The following is a 9,023-nucleotide window of genomic DNA, read 5'->3' on the forward strand; positions in this document are numbered from 1 at the left end:
CATCACTTACATGCAACACCCAGTGCTCATCATAACAAGTACCCTCCTAAATGCCCATCACCAACCAGTCCATCCCCCACCCACCTTCCTCCATCAACCCTCAGTTTGTTCTCTACTGTTAAGAATCTCTATGGCTTGTCTTCCTCTCTCCTTTTCTTCTTTTCCCCTTTCCCATATGTTTGTCTGTTTTCTTTCTTAAATTCCACATATGAACATGTTCATATGGTATTTGTCTTTCTCTGACTTATTTCACTTAGCATTATACTCTCTAGCTCCATCCATGTTGTTGCAAACAGCAAGATTTCATCCTTTTTGATGGCTGAACAGTATCCCATTGTATATGTATACCACATCTTCTTTATCCATTCATCAGTCGATGGACATTTGGGCCCTTTCCGTGGTTTGAGTATTGTTGATAATGCTGCTATAAGCATCAGGGTAATTCTGCCTTATATTCGAAGAACACTTTACAGTCTTATGAAAGTTCTTTCACTATATTCTCTCAACTGTCCCTCACAACCAGCTTATAGGGTAGAAAGAATAAGAATCATTATACTGATTTGAAGATGCAAAAATTGAGGATCAATACGAGTTAAATGAGTTATCCAATGTGGTATAATTGGGAAATAGTGGAATTTGGACCTGAACCTTTGTCTTTTTATCAGTCTAACATTCTTTCTCTCATCATGTGGTTAAAGAATATCTTTAAATTATGTGAAAAGCTGAGGAAGTTACTGAGTATCAAGTTTTGGCTAAATTATCTCTATGATATTATGATTTGGAATTTGAGAGCAGTAAGGGATTTTAAGAGTTACAAAAGACAACTCCCTTACTTAATAAATGAGTTAACAAATGACATTTAAAGAGGTACTGTAATATGCTAGGTTCTGAGATACAGAGAAAAGTGAGCCAAGGTCACTGACCCTCGAAGGCTAGTGGAGGACAGAAGTGAGGCTTCCGATATGGTAGGAACCAGGTTACCTTTCTGGAGGAAAGGACTCCTGAGTGGAGTCTTCAGTGATGAGGCCGGGTGAGTTAGGAGAAAACTGGTAGAAAGGAATCCTTAGGGGAGAGGTGGAGAGAACAATGGAAGCTAATATCCAGAGTGACTTTCCAATGATCATACAGTTGGTGACACATTAAGTCCTGAATCCAATCTGCCTCTCCGAGCACACCGCTTATGTCCCTGTCTCTCTTCTCTGGTTCATTTTGCAAGTGTATGGATAATTTTATGCACATCAAAAACTGCCTTTGCAGATATTAGAGGGATGTCTATTAGAAGCCTTATTCTTTAATATTATTCCAAAAATTTTGGTGAGCGCAATAAGACTAGATGAAAGAATAACTGATGACAAAAGAGTCTCATTGACCAAGTATTTAAACCACATGAATTCAGCTCTGTATGTTTAGCAAAAAGAGAATAACAATTGGAATATTGCTATTTTATCTAGTGCCAAGAGTTTAAGTTGAGAGACATAGCCTGTTGTGTTTTTGCTGTTTTACTTACTGCATTCCTATTAAATTATGAACATCTCCTTTGATGATTATAATTTTGGAGCTTAAAAATATATGCTTTTGCATTGTGGAGCCACTGCTTATGTAGGCTTTGATGCATGGGGAGAAAATGATATATATTCAAAATTACTCTTGACAGTATCTTAGGAAGGGATTAAGTTTGAAATCAATATACAGGATAAGTTTCAGTATGTTCAAAAGGATCAGATTTTTCTTAAGAATTGGAATAATTGTTACTTCCAATGAAGCAATTATCTGCTTGTAGTGACCATGTTGTGAAATTAATCTGGAAAAAAAATGGTTGAGAATAGTTAAGAAAATATTGACAGAATAATAAGGTGGGAATATCTGCACGGCTAGAAAAGTCACATTAATGAACAGAGTAGAACAAAGAAACAAATATATACAGATATTCACATATGAAAAACTGTCATTTCAGGTCAGTGGGAACAGATGAATTTTTCAACAAATATAATGGCATAATTAGCTAAATGTGTGAAAATAATGAATTTTGATCGGCTAAAGGAAAAGACTGAAAGGCATGACCACAACAAAACTTTAACTCTCTAGTGTCAAAAACACTGGAACGTATAGTAAATTAAAATGGACTAAGAAACATATTTGCAGCATATGTGAGAACCAGAGGATATATAGGATGTTTATCAGTTGATTTGTGTGGCTGCCTACATCTCCTTCTCTGAAAATAAAGCAAATAGGCAGAGGCCATATGAAGTTCTTCCCCTGACCCCCTCAAATTCCCTAGGCGAGTCTGATCTGACTGGGGATGTGCACCGAGCTCAAAGAAGGCAACTTAGGAGTCAGGTTCTCAGCCTTACATATCTGAATGTGGAAATGCAGATAACATAGCTGGTTATAGCACATGCTAGAGAACATTCATGCCCTACTTCCTATAAGACTCAGAGTTGGTGCTGTAGCAACCTGCAGTCTCAGGAATATATAACTTCATGAATTTATAAAGGAAGCCTTGTCAAGCAAACTAGTCTATGAAAAGTAGAAAGGGACAGATGTGGAGAGAGAAGCAGAAGAGTCTAGGAAGCAAGAACAGCTAACTAGCTGCCTGACAACTTTCTAGTTAGTACTTGGGAAGCTTTGTTCTACTCTCTGGTTTTACATTCTATGAGGTTATCCCTTCTCCTAGCTACAAATTCCCTACTTCCTAAAATAGATTAAAGAGATTTGTTTCAACAGACACATGATACTCATGACATAGGGCTAATATATGAAATATCCCTTCAGATCAATAACATTTTCATAGTAAAATGGGCAAAAGTCAAAGGTTTTTCTAAAGAAATATAAACAGCCAATAGATACAGAAAAAATTAAACCTCATTAAGACCAAAACATACTTCCATCCAGCGGCTGCGGCGCCCGCCCTGACCCAGACCTTCCGCCCCTAGGCTCTACTGGCAGCGCAGCCCCCCAGCCCCGCACTGGTGTCCGATGCGAGAGCCTGTGCTTAAGTAAGACATCAAGCCTCATTGGAGATATTCAAGCAAAGATTGGACAACTAATTTTCCGGAACAAAAGGAAACTCATGCATCAGAAAAGGTGACTAATAAACATACCAAAAGAATATGGCTGCACAAATGCCAGAATCTGATCAGGTAAAACAGTTCAAGGAATTTCTTGGAACCTACAATAAACTTACCGAAACGTGCTTTTTGGATTGCGTTAAAGACTTCACAACAAGAGAAGTCAAACCTGAAGAGACCACCTGTTCAGAACATTGCTTACAGAAATATTTAAAAATGACACAAAGAATATCCATGAGATTTCAGGAATATCATATTCAGCAGAATGAAGCCCTGGCAGCCAAAGCAGGACTTCTTGGCCAGCCACGATAGAGAAGTCCTGATGGATGGACTTTTGATGAAAGATTGCCAGCAGCTGTTGTGATAGAAATGATTCATCTGCTAGAATCCCCTGAAAGCAGTAGCCACCATGTTAAACTGTCTGTCATGACTGTGGCAAATGGAAACAACTGGAGAAACAAAATTGCTATTTATGGAGAATAATCAAAATAGAAGGTCTTATTGTTCAATGAAAATAATAAGATGCAACATTTGTTGAGGCCTTAAGATTCAGCAGCTTGGTAACTTCATTAGAAAAATAAACCATTGTTTCTTCAATTGTGACTGTTAATTTTAAAGCAAAATATGTGTTCAATCATGTATGAGATCGAAAAAATTTTTTTATTACTAAAAGTAAAATAAATGGAAATATCACTGAAAAAAAAAAAAAGACCAAAACATAGAGGTGTTAAAACAACAATAATACCACATTTTCAGCCTTTAGCAATAATACCACATTTTCAGCCTTTCATGTTAACCAAGACTATTTTAAGGCTTCAGTATTGAGAAGGATTAGGGAAAATAGTTATTCACATATTGCTTCTAAGAGTATAAATTGCTCTAACTTTTCTGGAAGTGAGTTGTACATTCTCTTTGAAAGAGCCAATTGACTTCTAGACACTAAGACACTCATTAAGTTACAATGATATAGTCATAATGCTGTAAAGCTTTTATAGAATTTTTATGATGAAAAATACGCATGTGCATATACATTTCTGACTTTTTACATGGCAATTATCTGTCAGTGATAATATTATGGGTTACTTTTCAAAGGCAGAAAAAAGTACATGAAAATAAAATTAGAAGATAAAAACTTTCCATGATTCTATCACTCAGAGGTGTCCACTCTTGGTATACAAGGTCAGAAGTAGCTCAGGTTATAGAGGTGGCCATCTGGTAGATAAACCCAAAGACTATTTCCTTGGATTCATGTCCTGATAGTGATTGTCCACTTGTGTGTGACACAATGACCGCCCCATCCCTTTTCTGGATTCCTTCTAAATTTCAGAGTTTTCCTTCTCATTCTCATTGACAACTAACTCTTCTGCCTCTAAAAAAATAAATATTTATTTTAATCAGCTTAACTTGTATTCATTCTGCTTGTCTAATTTTTGAAATAACTTCCTTCATAATTCCTCACCCCCTCCCTCGATTTCCTTTTTTTAATCAGTTTTAGGCTCAATCTCCATTGAATCGAATGTTCCTTGAGCATGTGTTTTCTCTCACTTTGGGAATCTTTGATAGCTGGTTTCTCTTCCTGGAACTCTTTCCTACTGTCTCTCATTTCTCATTCGTATCACTGTGGAAGATTATTACAGTACTGGTGATTCAAGCCTATGTCCATAATCTTTGCAATGTAATGCTGCTATCCTTCCCATCAAGAGGTGGTGTCTGTATCTCCGATCCCTTGAATCGTGGCTGGTTTTGTGGCCTGCTTTGACCAGTAGAATGTGGTGGAAGTGATGTTATGTGAGCTCCGGATAATAGGAGTTGCAGGCTTTGTAACTTCTGTTTTCAACCTCTTGGGATACTGAGACTACCATTCTTTGAAGACTGTCTAATCTAGGGGAGGAGGAAGGGCCATGTGGAGACCTGGGCACCCCAGTCAATAACATCCTTTGTCAGATATATCAGTGAGGCCATCTTGGGTCTTTCAGTAGGGAACTTGTATTACCATTGTCAGGTAAGCAATTCCAGGATAGATCCGCAGAAGGACTGGTGGGGCTGCTAACCCATAGGAAAATAAATCACAGTTATTTCAAGCCACAGAATTTTGGTGGTTTTTTAGACAGCAACAGTTAACTGATTTAATCAGCTTCTTTAAAAGAAGCATCTCTGAGTATCACTCCTAATCTACCAACCTCTAACTCCCTGTGCCCTCTGTCTCCTGTAATTTAGGCTTGGTTAGCTTTGTTTTGCTTTTCTACGGCCCCTATCAACAAGTCTTATTCTATATGGTCATTGTAGGTTTACTTCTCTGTGTTCTTGAAGCCCCGGGAGGGGCAAAATCTCTATCTAATGACTGTTGTGTACCTCACAACAGTCTATATTAGATATATTATTATTATTAACAGTCCATATTATTCTATATTATAATGGCTAATGTATAGAGCCTGAATTAATTTTGTGAAATTTATACACAAATATTCTTAAATCATGTTGTATTTGTAATCTGATTCTATATTAATTACTAGAGGACCAGCGTATTTCCAGAGCAATGAGTAGTCTTCTGCAACATGATTTTTATTTACTTATTTATTTATTTATTTATTTATTCATTTAAAGATTTTATTTATTTATTTGTGAGAGACACAGACATAGGCAGAGGGAAAAGCAGGCTCCTTGCAGGGAACCTGATGCAGGACTCGACTCCGGACCCCAGGATCATGCCTTGAGCCAAAGGCAGACGCTCAACCCCTGAGCCACCCAGGTGTCCCTTCTGCAACATTATTTTTAATAGCACTAGGCTATACCTTTGTTAGGATGTATCATAATTCATTAATTCATTAAAACTTACATCCTACTTCAATTTTTCACTATCATAAAAAATATGGCCATGAACATCTTATAAACAAATCTTTGCACACATCCTTGATTATTTTCTTATAATAAATTACTAAAAGTGAAATTGTCTTGTCAAAATTTGTAATGTATAAAATATTCTTAGCTTATTCATGATCATTACAAAGGAAGGAAAAAATCTGGGGTAGCATAAAAGGGAAACAAAAGTTGCCAGGAGGGGATCCCTGGGGGTCTCAGCGGTTTAGTGCCTGCTTTCTGCCCAGGTCGTGATCCTGGGGTCCTGGGATCGAGTCCCACATCAGGCTCCCTGCGGGGAGCCTGCTTCTCCCTCTGCCTGTGTCTGCCTCTCTCTGTGTCTCTCATGAATAAATAAATAAAATCTTTTAGGAAAAAGTTGTCAGGAGTATTGATGATTTCATGAATTTATCCATATTTTCTTCTTTATCTAAAATAAACATGTGCTACTTATGTATTTTTGGTAAAAAATTTTAAAAAGGACAAAAAGGTAAAAGGTAAAAAGTAATTCTTCTTCCCATGCATATCCCTAGACTCCTATTTTTTTCTCCAAGGCATTCACTGCTGCAAGTTTCTTGTGTGCCACTTAAGGTATCCTATGCACACATGCATTTATATACATATTCAGTCTGCACCTCCCTCTCTCCCTCTGACCCTCATTTTCTTCCTTCCTTCTTCACAAACAGAGCACTTTATACACATTTTCTATACTCTTTTCCACTTAATATATTTGGGGAGATTGTTTTGTATCAGTATATACAGAGCAGTTCCTTCTTTTGCCTTAATCAATCAAGCTTGATTTAACCTCACTTCACCTAATCTTGTATAGATTCCTCATTTCGTTTCTTTTTAATGTTTTAAGGAACGTAACACATTCCCATGGTTTAATAATTTAAGGACCACAAAAAGATGTTTAGTGACTAAATCTTGCTCCTACTTTTGTCCCAAATCACCTCCTAAAGGTCAGCACTTAGATTGGTTTCTTTCTTGTGTCTCCTTCCAATATTTCTTCCTTTTCTTTTTAAGTTTTATTTATTTATTCATGCGAAACACACAGAGAGAGACGGAGACATAGGCAGAGGGAGCAGCAGGCTCCCTGTGGGGAGCCTGGTGTGCAACTGAATCCCAGGACCCCGAGATCATGACCTGAGCCAAAGGCAGATGCTCAACCACTGAGCCACCCAGGCATCCCTCCTTCTTATTCATTTATTTATTTTTTATTGCATATTTCTTTATGCAAGTGCAAGGAAACACTAATCAATTTTTCTCTTTCATTCTTATATGAGAGATAGTATACTACATAAATCACTGTCCCAGCAGGAAACAGAATTTGACTACGATAATTCAACTGAACAGATTTAATGAGACAAATTTTTATAGAGGTTGACTGGTAGTGTTGAGGGAGCAGAAACTTTAATTGGCCCCAAATCTGAAGGAACAAAGGGATTAGGGAGGTTCACCACAGCCAAGTGAGAGCTAGAGCCATGAAGTCTTCCCGTGCAGGCTGGGGTCACAGTCAAGGCTAGATACCCCGTATTGCCAGGAGTTGGGTAGCAAGGTACAGATGAGGTGGGGAAGAAACACTCTGGTTTCTCTCCCCTCACTTACCTATCAGTGACCTCCACTGGCCAAACCCACCCGAAGTGACAACAAGGGGGCCCCGTTGATGTAGTTCCCATGGGTCAAGCATCTAGGGCACAGAACAAGGCAGAGAAGCATGGACTGTGGATTATAGATCGGGTTAGGGATAAAAGGAGAATAACTAGAGGCACACTGTGTCCTTTGTTTTGAAACTTGCTTCTTTCCATTTCTTATATCCTAAAGGTCTTTTCATATCAGAACATAGGGGCCTTTCTCCTTTCTTTTAAAGGATGCAGAATTCAGTTTTTAAAAATCAATTTACCATAATTTATTTAGGCTGCCCTCCTAATAAACTGAAAATTAAGTTTTTGGTCAGCCTTTGGAATGGTGCTCACCGTTGTACACACACCATTTTGTATGTGCCCAGTCATCTCTGCAGGATACATTTCAGACTATGATTGTGGTGTAATTGGGGGAGATTTCCTTCTGTGGCAACTGTACTACTTTGCACTGGCAGTAACAAAGCATAAGCATATTGTTCCCCCACAGCCTCACAAACGATACTGCTGAATTTTGGAATATTTGTCAAAATGATAGTGGAATTATGTAATCTCCAGATTATATATAAAATATATATATTATATATTTGCATATATATACATATATATATTTGCATTTCTCTTATTCTGAAGGAAATTCAGCTTCTTTTCTGTATGTTTAAGTAATGTTGTATCTCTCTAGCTATGAACTATTTGTTCATATGATTTGCCCATTCTTCTAATGGATCAGAATTTTCTTTTTGATTTGAGAAGCTCTTCATCCATTAGGGACATTAGTCTGGGTGGTATTAATGAGAATACTACTACCCCAGCTGCTTTTTTTTCCTTTCACTTTGCTTCTTTTTTAAAAATGCAGATTTTTTTATGTCTTTGCTTTAGCATCACATTTATCACATTTTTTAGGGTTTCTAGATTTGTGAGTTACGGTTAAAGATCTCCTCTACTCCAAGGTTATAAATAAAATTGGCCCTAACTTTTTGCAAAGTAGTTTTATTTTTTATTTTATTTTACTTTATTTATTTATTTTTGGTTTTTATTTTTCATGATTTAACTGATTACATTTCAGTCTTTGATCCACTACAGTTTATCCTTTTCTCCTCCTCTTCTGACCCCTGATTCTATTCCCAGCACCATGTATGATATAATCTATGTTAACTACTGATTCGAGATGCCACTTTAATGTTTACTAATTCCTCTGTGTTTTTGTGTCTAATTCTGGACCTTCTTATCTATTTTACTGGTTTGTCTCGTCATATGCCAGAGCCACACTGTTTTAACTATGGAGGCTTTACCACATGTTTAGCATCACATGTTTTAGTACAAGATTGGGCAGGTCTTATATTATTGTTTTTCTTTTTCCAGAATTTCCTTGGCTATACTCGTTTACTTTTCCATGAGAATTTTATAATCATCAATGTGTAAAATGTCCACCGCTGGGCTTTTCACCTGAAATTAATAC

The 9,023-nt window shown here is 37.2% G+C and overlaps 1 pseudogene; it reads left to right on the forward strand.

Moving 5' to 3' along the window:
* Positions 1 to 2,887: 2,887 nt before the first annotated feature.
* Positions 2,888 to 3,777, forward strand: LOC140631698 (mitochondrial import inner membrane translocase subunit Tim9 pseudogene; annotated as a pseudogene).
* The last annotated feature ends 5,246 nt before the right edge of the window (positions 3,778 to 9,023 follow it).

Source organism: Canis lupus, chromosome 1, assembly GCF_048164855.1.
Source record: "Canis lupus baileyi chromosome 1, mCanLup2.hap1, whole genome shotgun sequence".
Taxonomy (NCBI): Eukaryota; Metazoa; Chordata; class Mammalia; order Carnivora; family Canidae; genus Canis; species Canis lupus.